At 51.4% G+C, this 19,132-nt stretch overlaps 1 pseudogene; it reads right to left on the bottom strand.

The window, feature by feature from the left end:
• Positions 1 to 17,360: 17,360 nt before the first annotated feature.
• LOC135915552 (nicotinate phosphoribosyltransferase-like) lies at positions 17,361 to 18,352 on the bottom strand (annotated as a pseudogene).
• Between the last annotated feature and the right edge of the window lie 780 nt (positions 18,353 to 19,132).

Below are 19,132 nucleotides of genomic sequence, written 5' to 3'. Positions count from 1 at the left end.
GCTTTCCTGAAATCTAAAAATATTACATCTACCTGGCTGGATTTGTCTAGAATATTCGCAAAATAATGAATAACCGATGTTAATTGGGTGACAGTAGAAAAACCTTTTCGAAAACCATGTTGCTCAGGTGAGAGTACACTGTTATCACTTAAGAATTTAGTAATGTAGTTAGCTATGATGTGTTCTAGCATCTTACAGCATGATGACGTTAGCGATATTGGGCGATAGTTACTTATCAGCGTTAGGTCCCCTTTTTTCGGTACAGGTACTACGCGTGCAGTTAGCCAGTCAATAGGAAGAGTTGCTGTGGATAATGAAGCACGAAAAATGATCACAAGAAACTTGGACACCATTTCTGCGTATCGGCGCAGAAAAACATTCGATATATTGTCAGGACCAGGGGTTGATTTGGTTTTTAAGTTAAGAAGCATAGAAACTACGCCAGGTACAGATACAAGGTCCGAGTTTGCAACGGACAAAGAAAAAATGGGAATCGATATATCACTTGTATTTGCAAAGACACTATGGAAGTATGTGTTGAAATGCTCTGCAATACTTTGCTTTTCGACGATAAGAACGCCGCCATCCACTATTTGTTCAATTGGTTTGTTTTTTTTTTACTCAAATATGTCCAAAATTTTTGTGGCGCGGTACGAATAAAATTGGGCAGAGTGTGGTTAAAATATCGCCGTTTAGCATGCCCAATAGACGAGCTTAATTTAGCTCTTGCGGTTTGAATTTGCGTTATAGGGGCGTTCTTTCGTCTCCAGCGTTTAATCTTTCTTTTCAAGTGAATGACTTCCCGCGTAACCCAAGGGTTAACTTTCGCTGTTTTCTTTGTCTTGTTTGGTACAAAATTTTGAACACAATATGTGCAAAGTTCTTTAAACCTGTCCCAAAGTTCTATAACATTGTTTCCTTTAAAGTTGCTGAGGTGAAAATCTAGATAATCTAAAATAGTTTCGTCCCTGGCACGTGAAAAGTCCTTCACTACAACACTTTTTGCATTACTGCGATTGCATTTTTCCAAGCAGCATGAAAAACATACCATTTCATGATCAGATATGCCGCGTTCAACAGACACTGATAACTTTTCGACATTTCTATTCACAAACACGAGGTCAAGTATTGACGACGAAGATCCGTATACTCGCGTGGGTAAAGTTACAACTTGATGTAAATTGTGGCATAGAATTATATCACGCATGTAATTGACATGGGGAGTAAGTTCAGTGCAAGAAGTATTATCCTCCCAATTAACTCCTGGAAGATTGAAGTCTCCTAACAGAAATATTTTTTTGTGTGTGTGAACGAAGTGATATGCGTACGCAAATCACTCATGAATTGAAGCGGTGAACCGGGTGCTCGATAAACGGCAAACAACAGGAAAGATTGTCCCCAACAAGAAATTTTTAGGCTAATAGTTTCTATATCGTCAGCCTGACGCAAAAGAGTGGACGGCATATTTTTCTTTACCAGTACAGCTACCCCACCTCCTCTCGTTGGTCTGTCGCGTCGAAAAACACGATAAGAAGGCGGGAACACGACTTCATCTTCTATTCCGCTGTGTAGCCATGTTTCAGTTAGAACAACTATATGCGGACTATAACCTATAATAATAGCCTCAAGTTGATCACATTTATTAATGATACTACGGGCATTGATGTTTATAATACGGAGTTCTTTATTATCTGCGTAGTGAAGTCAGGCTTTCTCAGAATTGTTGTACTTTCCAATTTTTACTCGAGCGTTTTCCGTATCATCCCAAACAAAGACGTTATTATCAATGCGTAGTTTTTCGTGAATTAAGTTTACTTTCCTTTTTTGTTGCCTTTCCTCTGAAGCACTGTGCCACAGAAGTATACGCTTCCTGAGCGTATCTCGCGAGTAGTCATTTTGTACAGATGTATTGGAACCTTTTAGTTTGTAAGCATTTTTCATAATCTGGTTTTTTTCTTCGTAATCTTGAAAGTACAGGATGACTGGTCTGGAACTGCCAGACCGACCAAGACGGTGAATTCTGCCAACTGATTTACATGTGACTTCAAGTTTAGTAGAAAAAATTTCAGTTAGAATTTTGTTCCGCAAATCAGCCTCTGTTTCATTTTCGTCCTCAGGCACGCCAAAGACCACTAGATTTGAGCGTCTACTCCTGTCCTCTAAGTCAGTAATCTTGGCCTCCAAGGATTTTACCGTTCGTTCAAGGCTGTCCACGCGCTCAGTTTGCTTTTCTATTTCTAGGAAGCGGGAATCCCACTCCGCAAGACGTTTTTCCATATTTGTTTGCTGTGTTCGGAGGGCTGCCACATCCTCAGCTAGCTTATTCTGACCTAAAAGCAACTTTTCCAGCAACTCGCGAGTGCTAGACTGCTCTGGATTAGGGCCTGGATTTACTTCAACGTCTCCGCACAAGAGAAGCAAGCACATACAGTACACATCATAAGCCATTGAGACACAGTGCTGTGGGCACGGTAGGACCAAAAGATAACGGCAGTCACTTTTTATGGAGCTGTAGTAGGGACTAACCTGCACAAGGCAGAAGAATGGCTTGTTAGGCCACATGCTCGTTCCAAGTCCACCGTGCCGACTGAAGTTGAATGCTTGTAGCTGCTGGTTTATAGCTCGATGCGGTGAAGTCACGTGAGGGCTAGATGGCGCTGTTGGAACGCCACGAGGCAGTGAAGATATGATGCCAGGGAATCGAGGCGCTGAGCACTGCGACGATTGTGACGCAGCTGTAGACTGGGATTTCGTGGTGGTGATAAGCTCGATGAACTGTTCGTCTTCTTTCGCTGATCCGGCAAGCCCAAGAACAAGCACCTGCACAAGGCAGAAGAATGGCTTGTTAGGCCACATGCTCGTTCCAAGTCCACCGTGCCCACTGAAGTTGAATGCTTGTAGCTGCTGGTTTATAGCTCGATGCGGTGAAGTCACGTGAGGGCTAGATGGCGCTGTTGGAACGCCACGAGGCAGTGAAGATATGATGCCAGGGAATCGAGGCGCTGAGCACTGCGACGATTGTGACGCAGCTGTAGACTGGGATTTCGTGGTGGTGATAAGCTCGATGAACTGTTCGTCTTCTTTCGCTGATCCGGCAAGCCCAAGAACAAGCACCTGCACAAGGCAGAAGAATGGCTTGTTAGGCCACATGCTCGTTCCAAGTCCACCGTGCCCACTCATGGGCACGGTGGACTATGGTGGCAGTTAGCACTCATGGTGGCAGTTATGACGGCGGTGGCTTCGTAACTTTGACGACGTTCACGGCGTCTCGACCAGTCAGCACTCACAACGCATTATTTGGGCAGGACAGCTACAGCATTCGGTTACCCCCAGTCAACCCTAGTGCCGTGCGTTGGTACTTGCTGGGGGCTGCTGCTCAACGAAGGGCGACTGCCTCGGCCCCCTACTCATTGTAGGATTCGCTTCGGGCTGCTCTGCGAGGCGACAAAATATGATGGCATATACGACGGCGATAGTGTCGGAACTTGGACGTTGTCCTCTCCGTGTCGACCAGCGAGCGCTCAAAACGCATGATTTCGGCAAGACTACCACAGCACTCCGCTACGCCCGATGGACGCTAGTGCGCGTGCCTTGCTTCTTGATGCGGGCTGCCGCTCACCGCCTCGCCCGCCTGCTCGGTTTATTAGTCGCTTGTGGCTGCTTGCTCTCTGCAAGGCGACACCACATGATGGCAGTTGCGATGGTGGTGGCTTCGTGACTTGTAAGTCGTCGTCTCCGTTTCTACCAGTGAGCACTCGCAACGCATACGTTCGGCTGGACGAGTGCACCACTCTACTACCCCCGGTCAACGCAAGTGAGCGTGCGTTACTACTTGCTGAAGGCTTCCACTCAATGCAAAATTTTCCACCTACCCCCCTCCTCGGTAAAGTGTTCGCTTGTGAGTGCTCTCTGCGAGGCGACAACACATGCTGGCAGTTACGACGGCGTTGGCTTCTAGACTTGTACGTCGTCTTCTCCGTGTCTACCAGTAAGCATTCGCCACGCATAATTTCCGCGAGACTAGTACGCGGCTCCGCTACACCCGGTCAACGCTAGTGTGCATGTGTTGCTACTTGCTGCGGGCTGCCTGTCAGCGGATAAATGTCTGCTTGCGCGCCTGCTCGCTATAGCAGTCGCTTGTTACTTCTCCCGGCGAGGCGACAACACATAATGGCTGTTACGGCGGCGGTGGCGTCGTTACTTGTACGTCGTCCTCTCCGCGTCTACCATTGAGCACTCGCAATGTATAATTTCTCGCAATGTATAAGACTAGTACACGGCTCCGCTACCCCCGATCAACGCTAGTGCGCGTACGTTGCTACTTGCTGCAGGCTGTTGCTCAATGCAAAAGTGTCTGCGTGCCCGCCTGCTCGCTAAACTGTTCGCTTGCGAGCGTTCTCTGAGAAGCGACAACACATGCTGGCTTGGTCACGGCGTTGGCTTCGTGACTTCTACGTCGTCCTCTCCGCGTCTACCATTGAGCACTCGCTACGGATAAGTTCGGCTAGACGAGTGCACCAATCTGCTACCCCCGGTCAACGAAAGTGCGCGTGTGTTGCTACTTGCTGCGGGCTTCCGCTTAATGCAAAAGTATCTGCCTGCCCCCACGCTCGCTAAAGTGTTCGCTTGTGAGTGCCTTCTGCGAGGCGACAACACATGCTGGCCGTTACGACGGCATTAACTTAGTGACATGTAAGTCGTCGTCTCCGTGTCTACCAGTGAGCATTCGCAACGCATCATTTCGGCGAGACCAGTACACCACTCCGCTACTCCCGGTCAACGCAAGTGCGCGTGCGCAGCTATATACTGCGGTGTTCCGCTCAACGCAAAAGTGTCTCTCTGCCCCCCTGCTCGCTATATAGTGTTCGCTTGTGAGTGCTCTCCGTGTGGCGACAACACATGCTGGCAGTTACGACGGCGTTGGCTTCGTTTCTTGCACGTCGTCCTCGCGGTGTCTACGAATGAGCACTCGCAACTCATAATTTCGGCGACACTAATACACCATTCCGCTACCCCCGGTCAACGCTAGTGCGCGTGCGTTGGTACTTGCTGCGGGCTTGCGCTCAACGCAAAAATGTCTGCCTGCCCCCCTGATCGATATAGTGTTCGCTTGTGAGTGCTCTCAGCGAGGCGACAACATATGCTGGCAGTTACGACTGCGTTGGCTTCATGACTTGTACTTCGTCCTGTCCGTGTCTACCAGTGAGCATTCGCAACGCATCATTTCGGGGAGACTAGTGCACGGCTCCGCTACCCACGGTCAACGCTAGTGCGCTGCGTTGCTACTTGCTGCGGGCTTCCGCTCAACGCACAAGGGTCTGCAAGCCCCCCTACTCACTATAGGTATGGTGGCTAGAGGGGTACTGTGACGGTCGCCTTATCCGCGCCGGGGAGGAGGAGCGCGCGGAACGCGGTGAAAATTTATCCACCGCTAGGGGCGCTGCTGTATTCACAGGTGCCACGTTTGCGACGGCCGGCTACTGACTAGGAATCGCCGGCTGCGTTGACGCTTCCCTATCGCCTCTGTCGTTTTCTGCGAAATATGTGTGCAGTGTGCGGTCGTCGGGTTGCCACACGAGGAATGGACTCTTCAGATTGAGACTGTTGGTTTTAGCGAACCATGCCGTCAAGCCGCTTAAGTACGTGCTTCGTACCTGGACGCAAAGGCGGGAATCGATCTTCCTCGCAAAAGTTTTCTGTCTTTAAAGCCCCAACTAATCTCTTGCGAAGGGAGCGATGGGCCCGAAATATTAAACGGGCTGACAAAGAGCTTACCAACGACAGCGTGGTTTGCGAACCACACTTCGACGAAAGATTCGCTCAAAGGACCTACCGGCACACAATCAACGGTGAGGTTGTAGAATTGCCTCGCGATCGTCCGCGTCTGAAAGAAGACGCCGTGCATACTGTGTTCCCTGACGCACCTAAGTATTTTACGAAGAAAGCTCCGATGAAAAGGAACGAGAGAATTATATGCGAGCAGCGTGGAGCTGTTGCAAAACGGCAAAAGCTTAATGCAATCAAAAGGCAAGACACCCAGCAAGAAGACGCCGCAGCGCACACGCAGCTACGCCAGGAGACAGATATACCAGATATCATTGCCTCAGATAAGCAGCAGGCCATGGAACTTGAGCATGTGTGTCATAATCTCCGCCTGAGTAAACTCCGCCATGAATAAATATGTTTTTCAACTTCCCTTACGTGTATTCAGTGTGCATTTAAAGTGAAGGAGAGTGTATAAAGGAGAGAAACAGTTAAAAGATAATAAATGAAGATGTTCGGTGTAAGAGACACCTGAGTATTGCATTGCAATTTTTACTCTAAAATATAGGCTCTCCAAGCAAATGAGAAAGAGAAAATTAGATTTAAATGATTTGAACATGAACAAAACCTTTGTAAGCGAAAATAAACGCTACACGCGAACCATTGCTACTTATAAGAGAAACTATTAAGCAGTTTACACTCCAAACAAAGCGCACAGAGAAAAAACACTCAAAACAGTTTGACTATGCGCTCAGGTTAGTGGATTATTTCAGATGAATTTGGTGAAACATGTCAAAACCGGTCAATGCTGAGCAACATTCAATTATAATCTAAATGCCAGTTGCGTCTATCAGAAACGTGGTTTTTGTTTACGTTAAGCAGCATCATTTAAAATTTCAAACGCATCTGTTTCAACGAACTAACAAACCGACTAGTTCATGCCCTGTTAACGCGGCCTGTAATGAATGAAAACAAGGTGAAAGTAAACACACGTGGCCCAACGCGAAACCGGCCAGCGCCGCTGGCACCTGCCGCGCAGCCAGTGCCGTCTACCGGGGCCGTCATCTTTCATCACAAATTTGTGAACCCCTCCGCTCTCGCCCGTCACACTACCCCGCTCTAGCCACCATACTATAGGGTTCACTTGTGAGTGCTCTCTCCGAGGCGACGACACATGATGGCATTTACGACGGCGTTGGGTTCGTGATATGTACGACAACCTTTCCGTGTCAACCATTGAGCACTCGCAACGCATAATTTCGGCGTGACTAGTACACCACTCCGTTACGCCCGGTCAACGCTAGTGCGCGTGCGTTGCTACTTGCTGCGGGCTTCCACTCAATGCAAAACTATCTGCCTGCCCCCCTCCTCGGTAAAGTGTTCGCTTGCGAGTGCTCTCAACGAGGCGACAACAAATGCTGGCAGTTACGGCGGCCTTGGCTACGTGACTTGTAAGTCGTCGTCTCCGTGTCTACCAGTGAGCACTCGCAACGCATAAGTTCGGCTAGATGAGTGCACCCCTCTGCTAACCCCGGTCAACGCTAGTATGCGCGCGTTCCTATTTGCTGCGGTCTGTCGCTCAACGCAAAAGTGTCTGCCTGCCCCCCTGCTCGCCAAAGTGTTCGCTTGTGAGTGCTCTCGGTGAGCCGACATTACATGCTGACCGTTACGACGGCGCTGACTTCGTTTCTTGCGCGTCCTCCTCCCCGTGTCTACCAGTGAGCATTCGCAACGCATAATTTCGGCGACACTAGTACACGGCTGCGCTACCCCCGGTAAACGCTAGTGCGCGTGCGTTGTTACTCGCTGCGGGCTGTCGCTCAACGCAAAAGTGTCTGCCTGGCACCTGCTCGCCAAAGTGTTCGCTTGTGAGTGCTCTCTGTGAGGCGACAACACATGCTGGCAGTTACGACTGCGTTAGCTTCGTGACTTGTACGTCGTCCTCTCCCTGTCTACCAGTGAGCACTCCCAACGCTATTATTTTGGCGAGACTAGTACGCTGCTCCGGTACGCCCGGTCAACGCTAGTGCGCGTGCGATGCAACTTGCTGCGGGCTTCGGCTCAATGCAAAAGTTTATGCATGCCCCCCTTCTCACTATACTGTTCACTTGTGAATCTGTCTGCGAGGCGACAGCACATGCTCGCAGTTACGACGGCGTTGGCTTCGCGACTTCTATGTCGTCCTCTTGGTGTCTGCCAGTGAGCACTCGCAACGCATAATTTCGGCGAGACTAGTACACCACTCCGCTAACCCCCGTCAACGCAAATGCGCGTGCGCTGCTATTTACTGTGGTGTTCCGCACAACCCAAAAGTGTCCGTCTGTCCCCCTGCTCACTATAGTTTTCGCTTGTGAGTGCTCTCTGCGGGGCGACAACACATGCTGGCAGTTACGACGGCGTTAGCTTCGTGACTTGTACGTCGTCCTCTCCGTGTCTATCAGGGAGCACTCCAAACGCTATTATTTTGGCGAGACTAGTACACTGCTCCGGTACACCAGGTCAACGCTAGTGCGAGTGCGATGCAACCTGCTGCGGACTTCCGCTCAACGCAAAAGTGTATGCATGCCCCCCTGCTCGCTATACTCTTCACTTGTGAGGGCTCTCAGTGAGGCGACAACACATATTGGCAGTTACGACGGCGTCGGCATCGTGACTTGTACGTCGTCCTCTCCGTGTCTACCAGTGAGCACTCGCAACGCATAATTTTGGCGAGACTAGTACACTGCTCCAGTGCGCCCGGTCAACGCTAGTGCGCGTGCTATGCAACTTGTTGCGGGCTTCCGCTCAATGCAAACGTTTATGCATGCCCCCCTTCTCGCTATACTGTTGACTTGTGAATCTGTCTGCGAGGCGACAACACATAATGGCAGTTACGACGGCGTTGGCTTCGTTATTCGTACGTGGTCCTCTCTGTATTTACCAGTGAGTATTCGCAACGCATAATTTCGGCGAGACTGGTACACGGCTCCACTACCCCCGGTCTACGCTAGCGCACGTGTTTTGCTACTTGATGCGGGCTGTTGCTCACCGCAAAAGTGTCTGCCTGCCCCCATGCTCGCTAAAGTGCTCGTTTTTGAGTGCTCTCTGCGGGGCGACAACACATGCCGGCCATTACGACGGCGTTGGTTTCGTTACTTGCACGTCGTCCTCTCCGTGTCTACCAGTATGCACTCCCAACGCAATAATTTCGTCGAGACTAGTACACCAAACCGCAAGGACCGGTCAGCGCTAGTGCGCGTGCGCTGCTTCTTGCTGCGGCCTTCTGCTCAACACAACTGTGTCTGACTCGCTTCTTGCTCACAATAGCAGTCGCTTATGACTGCTCTCTGCGAGGCGACAGCACATGCTCGCAGTTACGACGGCGTTGGCTTCGCGACTTGTATGTCGTCCTCTTGGTGTCTGCCAGTCAGCACCCACAACGCGTAATTTCGGCGAGACTTGTACACCATACCGCTGGGACCAGTCAACGCTAGTGCGCGTGCGCTGCAATTTACTGCGGGCTTCCGCTCAATGCAAAAGTGTCTGCCTGCCCTCCTGCTCGCTATTGTGCTCCCTTGTGAGTGCTCTCTGCGAGGCGACAGCACATGCTCGCAGTTACGACGGTGTTGGCTTCGCGACTTGTATGTCGCCCTCTTATCATCTACCAGTGAGCACTCGCAACGCATAATTTCGGCGAGACAAGGGCACCACTCGGCTAGCCACGGTCAACGCAAGTGCACGTGCGCTGCTATTTACTGCGGGCGTCCGCTCAATGCAAAAGTATCTGACTGCCACCCTGCTCGCTAAAATGTTCGCTCACGAGTGCTATCTGCAAGGCGACAGCATATGCTCACAGTTACGACGGCGTTGGCTTCGCGACTTGTATGTCGTCGTCTTGATGTCGGCCAGTGAGCACTCGCAACGCATAATTTTGGCGAGACAAGGGCACCACTCGGCTAGCCACGGTCAACGCAAGTGCACGTGCGCTGCTATTTACTGCGGGCGTCCGCTCAATGCAAAAGTATCTGACTGCCACCCTGCTCGCTAAAATGTTCGCTCACGAGTGCTATCTGCAAGGCGACAGCACATGCTCACAGTTACGACGGCGTTGGCTTCGCGACTTGTATGTCGTCGTGTTGATGTCGGCCAGTGAGCACTCGCAACGCATAATTTTGGCGAGACAAGGGCACCACTCGGCTAGCCACGGTCAACGCAAGTGCACGTGCGCTGCTATTTACTGCGGGCGTCCGCTCAATGCAAAAGTATCTGACTGCCACCCTGCTCGCTAAAATGTTCGCTCACGAGTGCTATCTGCAAGGCGACAGCACATGCTCACAGTTACGACGGCGTTGGCTTCGCGACTTGTACGTCGTCGTCTTGATGTCGGCCAGTGAGCACTCGCAACGCATAATTTCGGCGAGACAAGGGCACCACTCGGCTAGCCACGGTCAACGCAAGTGCACGTGCGCTGCTATTTACTGCGGGCATCCGCTCAATGCAAAAGTATCTGACTGCCACCCTGCTCGCTAAAATGTTCGCTCACGAGTGCTATCTGCAAGGCGACAGCATATGCTCACAGTTACGACGGCGTTGGCTTCGCGACTTGTATGTCGTCGTCTTGATGTCGGCCAGTGAGCACTCGCAACGCATAATTTCGGCGAGATTAGTACACCAATCCGCTACCCCCGGTCAACGCAAATGCGAGTGCGCTGCTATTTACTGTTGTGTTCCACTCTACGCAAACGTTTCCATCTGCCACCCTGCTCACTATAGTGTTTGCTTCTGGGTGCTCTCTGCAAGGCGACAACACATGCTTGTATTTACGATGGCATTGGCTTCGTGGCTTGTACGTCGTCCTCTTCGTGTCGACCATTTAGCGCTCGCAACGCATAATTTCTGGGAGACTCGTACACCACTCCGCTACCCCCGGTCAACGCAAGTGCGCGTGCGCTGGTATTTACTGGGGTGTTCCGCTCAACGCAAAAGTGTCCTTCTCCCCCCCCCCCCCCCCTGCTCACTATAGTGTTCGCTTGTGAGGGCTCTCTGCAAGGCGACAACACATGCTGGCAGTTACGACGGCGTTGACTTCGTGTCTTGTACCTCGTTTTCTCCGTGTCAACCATTTAGCGCTCGCACAGCAATATTTCAGCAAGGCTGCCACAGCATAGAATGGGCCGGGGTGCGTTTGGTAGGCATTTTCAGATCATGAGCAGAAGGTTGCCGTTATCGCTCATGAGAAAAGTGTATAACAGCTGCGTTTCACCAGTTCTCACCAACGGCGCATAAACTTGAAGGCTTAAGAAAAGCCTTCTACTTAAATTTAGGACGATGCAACGAGCCATTGAAAGAAAAATGATGGGTGTAACGCTGAGGGTTAAGGAACGAGCAGATGGATTGACGCAACAAACGCTACTTAGTGACATCTTAGTTGAAAACAAGAAAACGAAAATGGCATCGGCAGGACATGTAATGAGGAGGGCAGATAACCGATAGTCATTAAGAGTAACTGACGGGATTCCAAGGGAAGGGCAGCGTAGCAGGGGATGGCACAAAGTTAGGTGGGCGGATGCGATTAAGAAGTTTGCAGGGACAACATAGTCACAATCAGTAGATGACCGGGTTACCTGGAGAACTATGGGAGATGCATTTGCCCTGCAGTGGGCATAACCAGGCCGATGTGATGATGCTGATGATGACCACAGCGCTTCGGTACCCCCAATAAACGCTAGCACGTGGGCGTTGCTAATTGCTGTGGGCTGCCGCTTAACATCTTATCTGACTCGCCCCCCAGCTCACTCTAGCAGTCGCTTCTATCTGCTCACTGCGAGACAACACAAGCCGGCATTTAGGATGGCGGTAGCCTGGGAACTTGATCGTCGTCCTCTCTGGGTATACAAGTGAGCACTCACAACGCATCATTTCGGCAAGCCTATGACAGCAATTCGCTACCACCGGTAACGCTAGTGCGCAAGCGTTGCTACTTGCTGCGAACTGCTGCTCATCGAAAAAGTGTCTGCCTCGCCCCCCTACTTGCTATAGTGGTCGCTAGTAACTTCTCTCTTAGTGGCGACAATATATGCTGGCAGTTACGACCGCGGTGGCGTCGTGACATGGACGTTGTTCGCGGAGTGTCGGCAAGTAGCAGTCGCAGCATATTATTTTGGCAAGACTATCACAGCCCTCCGCTACCCTTTGTCAACGCCAGTGCGCAAGCGTTGCTACTTGCTGCGGACTGCTGCTCATCGAAAAAGTGTCTGCCTCGCCCCCCTACTTGCTATAGTGGTCGCTAGTAACTTCTCTCTTAGAGGCGACAACATATGCTGGCAGTTACGACCGCGGTGGCGTCGTGACATGGACGTTGTTCGCGGAGTGTCGGCAAGTAGCACTCGCAGCATATTTTTTGGCAAGACTATCACAGCCCTCCGCTACCCTTTGTCAACGCCAGTGCGCAAGCGTTGCTACTTGTTGCGGACTGCTGCTCATCGAAAAAGTGTCTGCCTCGCCCCCCAACTTGCTATAGTTGTCGGTAGTAACTTCTCTCTTAGAGGCGACAACATATGCTGGCAGTTACGACCGCGGTGGCGTCGTGACTTGGACGTTGTTCGCGGAGTGTCGGCAAGTAGCACTCGCAGCATAATATTTTGGCAAGACTATCACAGCCCTCCGCTACCCTTTGTCAACGCCAGTGCGCAAGCGTTGCTACTTGTTGCGGACTGCTGCTCATCGAAAAAGTGTCTGCCTCGCCCCCCAACTTGCTATAGTTGTCGGTAGTAACTTCTCTCTTAGAGGCGACAACATATGCTGCCAGTTACGACCGCGGTGGCGTCGTGACTTGGACGTTGTTCGCGGAGTGTCGGCAAGTAGCACTCGCAGCATAATATTTTGGCAAGACTATCACAGCCCTCCGCAACCCTTTGTCAACGCCAGTTCGCGTGCTTTGCTACTTGCTGCGGGCTTCCGCTCAACGCCAAAGTGTCTGCCTCGCGCCCTGCTCACTATAGTAGTGGCTTGTGACTGCTGTCTGTGAGACGACAACCCCTAATGAATGTTACGACGGTGATCGCTTGGAAACTTGGACGTCGTCCTCTCCGTGTCCACCAGTGCGCACTCGAACTGCAATGTTTCGACAGGACTATGAATGCCGGGCGCTTTCTCCTGTCAACGCTTGTGCGCTTGCGTTGCTAATTGCTTAGCGCCGCCGCTCAACGCATGTGTCTGCCTCGCCCGCCTGCTCGTTATAGTACTATCTTGTGACTGCTCTCTGCGAGGTGACACACATCTTTGCAGTTATGACAGCGGTGGTTTCGTTACTTGGACGTCGTCCACTCCGGGTCGACCAGTGAACACTGGCACTGCAATATTTCGGCAAGGGTATCAAAGTACTCCGCTTTCCCCGGTCAATGCTGGTGCGTGTGAGTTGCTGCTTGCTGCGCGCTGCAGCTCAACAGAAAACTGTCAGCCTTGCGCCCTTGCTTGCTGTAGTATTCGCTTGTGACTGCACTCTGCAAGGCGACAACAGATGCTGTCAGTTAAGAAGGCGGTGGCTTCGTGACATGGATAACGCTTGCGGCGTTCCAGCTGTGAACACTCGCAATGCATTATTTCGCAAACACTCTCACAGGACTCCGCTACCCCCACTCAATGCTAGTGCGCGTGCTTTGCCATTTGCTCCGGGCTTCCGCTCAACGGAAAATTGTCTGCCAGCCCCACTGTTCGCTATAGTGTTCACTTCTAAGTGCTCTCTGCGAGGCGACAACACATGCTGGCCGTTAGGACTGCGTTGCCTTCGTGACTTGTACGTCGTCCTCTCCATGTCTAACACTGACCACTCGCAACGCATAATTTCGTCGAGACTAGTACACCGCTCCGCTATCCCCCGTCGAAGCCAGTGCGCGTGCGTTGCTACTTCCTGCGGACAGCCGCTCAACGCAAAAGTGTCTCACCGCCCTCCTGCTCGTTATAGTAGGCAATTTTGACTGCTCTCTGCGAGGCGAGAATACATGCTGGCTGCTACGATGGTGGTTGCCTCGGAACTTGGACGTCATCCTCTCCGTGTCGACCATTGAGCACTCCCGACGCATTATTTCGGCGTGACTATCACAGCACTTGCCTAACCTGGTCAACGCTAGTGCGCTTATGCGTTGCTACTTTCTGCGGGCGGCCGCTCAACGCAGAAGTCTGCCTCGCCCACTTTCTGATTATAGTAGTCGCTTGTGACTGCTCCCTGCGAGGCGAAACCATGTGCAGGCAGTTACAACTGCAGTTGCTTCTGATCATGGACGCCGCCCTCTCCGTGTCGACCAGTGAGCACTCGCAACGTGGTATTTTGGCTAGACTACCACAGCACTCCACTACCCCCGATCAACGCTAGTGCGCGTGCGTTGCTACTTGCCGCGGGCAGCCGCACAGCGCACAAGTGCCTGCTTGCCTTCCCTGCTGGCTAAAGTTGTCGCTTTTGACTGCTATCTGCGAGGCGACAGCATATGCCGGCCAGGGGGTGCTTCGTGACTTGGACGTCGCTCTCTGGATGTCGACCAGTGAGCACTCGCACTACAATATTTCGGCAAGAATACCACAGTGCACCGCTACCCCAGGTCAACGCTAAGGCGCGTGCGTTGCTAGTTGCTGTGGGCTGCCGCTCATCGCAAGGACGGCTGCCTCGGCCAAAGCTCGCTATAGTGGTCTCTCGAGACTGCTCTCTGTGAGGCGACAATACGTGCTCGCAGTTACGATTGGGGTGGCTTCGTGACTTGGACCACGTTAGCCCCGTGTTTGCCTGTGAGCACTCGCAACCTATTATTACGGCAATACAATAAAAGCACTCCCCTACCCCTGGTCAATGCTAGTGCGCGTACGTTGCTACTTGCCGCGGGTTGCCTCTAAGCGCAATATTGCCTGCTTCCCTCCCCGGCTTGCTATAGTTGTTGCTTGTGACTGTTCTCTGCGAGGCGACAACATATGCTGGCTAGGGCGACGTTCCGACCATGTGGACCAGTGAGCACTCGCAACGCATTATTTCGGCAAGGCTATCACAGCTGTTCGCTACCACCTGTCAACACTAGTGCGCTAGCGTTGCTACTTGCTGTAGGCTGGAACTCATGGCAAAGGTATCTGCTTCACCCCTCTGCTTGCCATAGTGATCGTTTGTGACTGCTCTCTGCGAGACGACAACATATGTTTGCCGTTACGACGGCGGTCGCTTCGTGACTTGGACGACGTACGCGGCGTGTTCACCTGTGAGCACAAGCGACGCATTATTTCGGCAAGACTACCACAGCACTCCGCTACCCGCCATCAATGCTAGGGTTCGTGGGTTGATATTTGCTGTGGGCTGCCGCTGAACGCAAAAGTCAATGCCTCGCCCGCCTGCTCGCTACAATAGTCGCTTGTAACAGCTCTCAGCAAGGCGACAACACATGCTGGCAGTTATGACGGCAGTGGCGTCGTGACTTGGACGTCATCCTGTCCGTGTAGACCAGTTAGCGCTATCAACGCGTTATTTCGGCAACACTACTACAGCCCTCCGCTAACCCCGGTCGACGCTAGTGTACGTGCGTTGCTTGTTGCGGCGGGCTGCCGCTCAACGCAAAAGTCTCTGGCTCGTACGCCTGTACGCTATCGTAGTTCCGTGTGACGGCCCTCTGGGAGGCGAGAACACATGCTGGCCGTTACGACGGTGGCGACTTCGTGACTTGGACGTCGTCGTCTCCATGTAGACCAGTTCGCACTATCAACGAGTTATTTCGACAAGGCTATCAGAGCACTCCACTACCCCCCGTCAACGCTAGTGCTAGTGCATTGCTACTTGCTGCCACTCAACGCAAAAGTGTCTCACTCGCTCCCCCCTCCACCCGCTCGTTATAGTAGTCGAATTTGACTGCTCTCGGCGAGGCGACAACACGTGCTGGCTGTTACGATGGCGGTTGCCTCGGAACTTGGACGTCGTTCTCTCCGTGTCAACCAGTGAGCAGTCGCAACACAGTACTTCGGCATGACTATCACAGCACTTGCCTAACCCGGACAACCCTAGTGCGCGTGCGTTGCTACTTTCGTCGGGCTGTCACTCAACGCAGAAGTATCTGGCTCGCCCTGCTCGCTATAGTAGTCGCTTGTGACGGCTCTCTGCGAGGCGACAGCTGATGGTGGCAGTTATGACGGCGGTGGCTTCGTAACTTTGACGACGTTCACGGCGTCTCGACCAGTCAGCACTCACAACGCATTATTTGGGCAAGACAGCTACAGCATTCCGCTGGTGCCGTGCGTTGGTACTTGCTGGGGGCTGCTGCTCAACGAAGAGTGACTGCCTCGGCCTCCTACTCATTGTAGGATTCGCTTCGGGCTGCTCTGCGAGGGGACAAAATATGATGGCATATACGACGGCGGTAGTCTCGGAAGTTGGACGTTGTCCTCTCCGTGTCGACCAGGGAGCGCTCAAAACGTATGATTTCGGCAAGACTACCACAGCACTCCGCTACGCCCGGTGGACGCTAGTACGCGTACGTTGCTTCTTGAGGCGGACTGCCGCTCAACGCCTCGCCCGCCTGCTCGCTTTATTAGTCGCTTGTGGCTGCTCTTTGCAAGGCGACACCAAATGATGGCAGTTACGATGGCGGTGGCTTCGTGACTTCGACGTCGTCCTGTCCGTGTAGACGAGTGAGCGCTCGCAACGCGTTATTTCCGCAAGGCTATCACAACACACCGCTACCACGGGTCAACACTTCAGACGGGACGGAAGCCGAAGAAGTGAACAGGAGGAGCGGTAACCAGCAACTTAGGCTTATTACCATGAAACACTTTGCAGCAAAATGTCGCATCTGCATGCAGTGTGCCTTAATATACTGAACAACGAGATGAAACACACGTAGCAGAAAACAACTGTCATTGGTGAATCAAAAAAGGGGTTTCTTTATCTAGGAGAAGCATCGAAGGCTTACTTACGCACGCGTCTAGGCCATGTCTGTGCTTGTGTGCAGTTTCCATAATTTCTCGCTCAAGTCTAGTCTCTCCCAATCCTACAATGACCGCTTGATTGAGCTTGGGGTAGCGTGATGGACAGATTGACAGAGGATTGACAGATTGAGAGCTCTTTCTTGATTCGGTGGATGGTGGTGCATGGCCGTACTTAGTTGGTGGAGTGATTTGTCTGGTTAATTCCGATAACCAACGAAACTCTAGCCTATTAAATAGGTGCGGGGTTCCCAGCACCTTACAACCTTCTTAGAGGGACAAGCGGCTCCTAGCCGCGCGCCACAGAGCAATAACAGGTCTCTGATGCCCTTAGATGTCCGGGGCCGCACGCGCGCTACCCTCAAGGAAGCAGCGTGTCTTTATCCCTGTCTGAAAAGACTGGGTAACCCGTGGAACTTCTTTCGTGATTGGGATAGGGCTTGCAATTGTTCCCCTTGAACGAGGAATTCCCAGTAAGCGCGAGTCATAAGCTCGCGTTGATTACGTCCCTGCCCTTTGTACACACCGCCCGTCGCTACTACCGATTGAATGATTTAGTGAGGTCTTCGGACCGATGTCCGGCGCGGCCTTTCGGTTGCGCCGGTCTGTTGGAAAGATGACCAAACTTGATCATTTGAAGGAAGTAAAAGTCGTAACAAGTCGTAACTGCTTGCCTCACCTTCTATGGTCTTGAAAAGGCCAGTCAGTTATTTCCGCCATTAGTAGCACAATTCCATGAAGTCTACTTCATCTCCTCCAGTTGCCTTCAGTGTTCGGAGTTTGCAATCTTCCAAGCAAGAAAAACTCATAATAAAAGCATGGGCATGGGTTCCTTTCAGTGGAATATTGAATAGCTTTCCTGCCAACACATTGCTTGTCCCATCAAACCCACCAAGGTAGGTGTACTTGGATGCTGACAGCCCTCCATCGGGACCTTGAGCTCGCCTCAGACAAAACTCAAGAAGGCTTATGCTTGACCCAGCCGCTAACCGGAACCTCGCAGCATTTGTTGTCACCAAACTGGCATAATTTACAAGGTTTAACAATGTTTCGAAGAGCTGCAACACCGCAAGTGGACCTTCCACTTGTATTAGGGGCACCCTTGGGAACGCAACAGTTCCTTCTGGTACTGCATAAAGCTTCACTTTTTCCCAGTTAAAGACGAGAGGTAATCGTAGTAAGCAGGGTCATCACTGGCTCGGAGAATAGTCTTCAAGTATTCGATATCGCTTTTGGAGTAACGGAAGGCTTGCAGAAAGAGAATGCAATCCTCCAAACCAGCGAACACGGTGAACTCTTCTTGAAACGGATTCTTCCTGAAAAAAAGGTCGAACACAGTGCCGTCGTCATGCTTGCCGCTTTTCCAGTAACGGTAGGCCATCGTGATCTGGTAAAGATCTGTGACCAAGGGCTGGACGACGCCAACTCGCAAGAAAGTCAAGTCCGGGCTTCGGGCCCATGATGGGATCCTCCCACAAGTGCCATGTTAAGTGTGCCGTCTCTCCGAAAGTGTCCCGCAATTTTGTAGCTGCGAATAGTTATTGTCTTATCACGAGTCGAGGTACATTCACACGCCTGTGTTGCTGTCGCAAACGGAGAATACTGCGAGCAAACAAGTCCCTGCCAAGGTTACAAAGACTATGGGGCAAGGCGCACGCAACCAACGCACAGCTATGCATGATCAATTTTTTTGTGCTGTCAGCAAACTACTCGACTAGTCTGGTGTACTGTCTTTTCAAAACAATTGTGGCGTCCCCAGAGAAGGTGTTTTGTAATATTAAGATTCTACCTATGGCAACTCTTGTAAAACTTGAAGGGCACCTGTAAACCCAGAAAAGGGACATTTGCATAAGATTGTGTATAGCGCCTATCCTGTCCGAAAACTAACTGGCTAGGTTTGACCGACAGCTTCAAGCTCAGCTTGACGCTACCGACCTTGGTGTTCAAATTGTGTTTAGATATCAAGAAAATTTCTTAGTCCTGATAAACGTTCACCTCAAAGCGAGTCAGAGCAGTGTCGCTGAGGAAGTATACTAGAAGTTTTTAAGCATTGTTCCAAATACTAAAATTTTCCCCTTGAACAGCAGCAAAAGCAGGTTATTTAGTTTTTAAACTTAAAATTTCTTTGAAATACTTCATGGTATGTGCTGGGCCACTTGGCGCGTTCTAAGAAGGCCATTTTACCGTCCTCCCCTTGATCATCATCATCATCATCATTATCAGCCTGGTTACGCCCACTGCAGGGCAAAGGCCTCTCCCATATTTCTCCAACAACCCCGGTCATGTACTAATTGTGGCCATGCCGTCCCTGCAAATTTCTTAATCTCATCCGCCCACCTAACTTCCTGCCGTCCCCTGCTACGCTTCCCTTCCCTTGGAATCCAGTCCGTAACCCTTGATGACCATCGGTTATCTTCCCTCCTCATAACATGTCCTGCCCATG

The sequence above is a fragment of the Dermacentor albipictus genome, chromosome 8 (genome assembly GCF_038994185.2).
Source record: "Dermacentor albipictus isolate Rhodes 1998 colony chromosome 8, USDA_Dalb.pri_finalv2, whole genome shotgun sequence".
Classification (NCBI taxonomy): domain Eukaryota; kingdom Metazoa; phylum Arthropoda; class Arachnida; order Ixodida; family Ixodidae; genus Dermacentor; species Dermacentor albipictus.
This window is presented reverse-complemented; position numbering and strand designations above follow the sequence as displayed.